Genomic DNA, 3,501 nt, shown 5'->3' on the forward strand with positions numbered 1-3,501 from the left:
AAGAAACACTGAAGAACCATTTCAAATGACATTTGCAATTGGGGATCTGCTTAGAATATTAAGTACAAAAAGCAACATAATTACATTCCTTTTAACAAGGTTCCATTGAATCCCAAGACCCCAAGCATTTCTTGTTTCAGGAGGATGGGATATTCCATGGCTCTTCAGTCCTTTAAGGGGTTTCTATATTTTCCCAAACTTTATTTAGCCGTGCCAAAAGCTCCTGAGACACAGTTTCCACGCTGCAAGGATTCTCAGTGAAATAAAAATAGCACTGAGTTGCAATATTTGCAAATCCTACTCCCGAGCTAAGTTTTAAGAGCAGCTTGCGTTTTTCTCCGAGAAAGCCACCGATTCGCCGTAAGAAGCAACCCGCCACTCCATTCTCCTAAAAGGCCCCAGGGTCTCAGTTGTTTCATCCGGCCAGTGGGGACGAAGACCGGGAGGACCGCAGCCCCCGCAGGAGCCGCCCGGCAGTCAGAACCGCTGACTCCGCCTAGAGGCGCAGGCGTAGAAATCTCCTAGAAGTGCAGGCAAGACGCTCGCAGCAAGTGGCCGGTTAGCTCAGTTGGTTAGAGCGTGGTGCTAATAACGCCAAGGTCGCGGGTTCGATCCCCGTACGGGCCACAGTTCAGTTTTCTTCTTCTTTCCTCTCTTCTCAGTTTGTTTCACGTCACTGAAAATTTTGCCACTCGAGGGTGGTGAGCCGCGTGCAAATAGGAGGAAGCCTCAGAATCCTGAAGTTGGGGCGGGCTGCCGGTGCGGAGAGAAGGCAGGATCCTGCGCATGCTCGGGCTGCGTTGCGAGCCGGCAGCCCTCTTAAGGTGCTTTTTTAGCTTGCTCTCAGATGCCACCCCAGTTGCTAAATAATAATGCAGAGCTTCTGAGGGCCCTCGTCGCGTCGGAAACCTCAGTTTTGTGGCGTTCTTAGGGTTGCAAACCCAGGCTTGGATTTCACACGTGTTTATTATGGAGCGCCTGCTGCAAGCCCGGCATCCTCCTCTAGCTTCCTCCTCTAGGCGGGGAGCGGTAAATAAGACACACAAAAATCCCAACCTGCATGGCAACAACGACTGGCTAACGACTGCCACGTTTTTAGTGAGGGTTCGGATTGAGGAGGTGTAAGCAGATAGGGCAGGAGGACCCAGAGGAAGAGAACCAGGCGGGCTTTCTCCATCAGAGAGGAGCCCCTTTAGGCCCAAGTCGTTTTGCGATCTAAGCCTGATCATAATGAGACCCTTGAGCAGGTCTCAATAATAAGATCTTAAGGGAACAAAACAAACTGTCATCTGGCAGGAGAAGCAACAAGAGCAAAGATAATGAATCAGTTGTAAAAACTCCCTGTTCAGTCTTTTTCTTCCTTCCTTCCTTCCTTTTTTTTCTTCCTTCCTTTCTTCTTCCTTCCTCCCTCCCTGCTTCCTTTCTTTCTAGGCCACACCCCAGCCTGTAGCTTATGGAAGTTCCCCAACTAGGGGTAAAATTGGAGCTGCAACTGATGCCACAGCCACAGCAGCACTGGATCCAAGCCACATCTGAGACCTATGTTGCAGCTTGCAGCTCCACTGGATCCTTAACCCACTGAGCTGGGCCAGGGATGGAACCCAAATCCTCATGGAGACTATGTCAGGTTCTTAACCTGCTGAGCCACAGCGGGAACTCCCCTGTACAGTTTCAATAGTAAAGATTAACCTGAAACAGTTTCTTGAGCTGTTTTGCAGAATTTAACCCCCCTCCACCAGAGCAGCTGGAGCCTGAGAATGGATGATATTGAACTTTTCTGATCCTTGTGACTTCAATCAACACTCTTGCCCCAATTCTAAGTTGAATTCTCCTCTGCTCAAGCCCTTTCATGAATATGCATATACCACCCAAGCTCGTGCCCCAGTTTTGCTGTTTGGAGTGACACTGCTTCTTTGGGAAAGATCCCTGGTGTTCTTACTTGCTACAAGTAAAACACTCTCCCTTCTCTTGGCTTGGTTGTCTTTTGGCTCAACACTCACCAAGAGGTGAACCCAATTTTCAGGTAGCAGAAGCATCTGAAAACGTCTTGCTACTTTTTTGTTTTTCAGAGATATCTTTTTTTTTTTAGAGCAGCACTTGTGGCTTATGGAGGTTCCCACACTAGGGGTCCAACTGGAGCTGTAGCTGTCGCCCTAGGCCACAGCCACAGCCACGCCAGATCTGAGCCGTGTCTGCAACCTACACCACAGCTTGCAATCCTTAACCCACTGAGTGAGGCCAGGGATCCAACCCACATCCTCATGGGTACTAGTCACGTTCATAAATCGCTGATCCATGATGGGAACTCCTTTCAGGGAGACTTTTGACTTTACATTTCTTCTTCTCAGTGTGGGCCCTTCCCCTCAAAAAAAGTTTAAAAAGAAAAAAAAAAAAGATAAAGAAAAGGATTAAGAAATTGAAACAAATTCCACAGATCTTCCTCCCTCACAGCCAATCCTTAATGAGGCTACTAATTAAGTTAGAACATGGCAGAGAGCAGAGTGAATGCGAGGGTATTGCCTCTGATGATGACGATGGATGATGGTCCAGCGGAGAGAAAGACCATCACAAACTTTACTGGAACCTTCTGACACCAGGCTTCGGTCACCACGAGCGTCATGGCATTTATCACATTATACTACAAATGCCAGTTTCCTCCCCCTTCTTCCAGCCTAGACTGTACACAGAGGGCAAGACAGTCCCAAGGGACAGGGATGATGATTCGCCCGAGAAGCGCGGTGGCCCTACTGCCTCTACTGCTCCCTTGAGACAGGTGCACACACTAGTAGCTCTAAGACAAGGAGCCAGGAGAGTAAAGAGGCGAGGAGACTGGGAGAAAATGGGTGGAAGAAGAGAGGGCGGTGGAGCCGCAGCCTGCGATGTGAGGAGGGGCTGGGGCGGGGGTTCATTCGCTCCTGCGTTCGTTCGTTCGTAGTCATCCAACCACCATTCATTCCCTGAGCGTGCACTGCTGGGCCCTGAGTGCGTCAAAACAGCACCCTCGAGGTGCGCCCAGTCTGGGTGAGTGGGTAGGGAGGAGTGGGGCGACCCGGAAACAATTTCAGGTTTGGGGCGCACATTTGCTAAGGATGCGCAGATTGAACCCCCTCTTGCATTAGATCTGAAGGTCTGGAGGTCGGGCCCTGGTGTCTACACGTCCAGACAGGATCTGCAGGTGACTCCGACGGGTGTGCGGTTGAGAACGTTTGGATTCGCGTGGTGTTAGGCCAGGGGCTCTGGAACCTCGAAGACCTTTGCCTGAGAGATGCCGGCCAGCTCCCGGAGGGGGTGACAGCCGAAGGCTAAACACGTCCATATCCGCAAGAGGAGAAGGCGCTGGTCCCCGGTTAAGCGGAGGCCGGCGCGGGGTCCCGCAGGCCCCGCCCACCGGCCCGCGCCGTCAGGTGCGGTCGCCTTCCGAGGTGTCTTGGCCTGCGGGGCACTCGTAGCGGCCCCCTTTCCCAGGTGACGCACATTAGAGCCGCCGGCGCTCGGCGGCCC

The 3,501-nt window shown here is 51.6% G+C and overlaps 1 non-coding gene across 1 annotated transcript; it reads left to right on the forward strand.

Annotated features, from left to right (window-relative positions):
- Window positions 1-553: 553 nt before the first annotated feature.
- On the forward strand, window positions 554-627 carry TRNAI-AAU (transfer RNA isoleucine (anticodon AAU)). The gene has a single exon. It is a non-coding gene; the product is annotated as a tRNA-Ile (tRNA).
- Window positions 628-3,501: the final 2,874 nt, after the last annotated feature.

Source organism: Sus scrofa, chromosome 7 (genome assembly GCF_054392235.1).
Source record: "Sus scrofa isolate SSC_HxYL_T2T_F1_AM1 chromosome 7, Sscrofa_HxYL_maternal_Yorkshire_Landrace_v2.0, whole genome shotgun sequence".
Classification (NCBI taxonomy): domain Eukaryota; kingdom Metazoa; phylum Chordata; class Mammalia; order Artiodactyla; family Suidae; genus Sus; species Sus scrofa.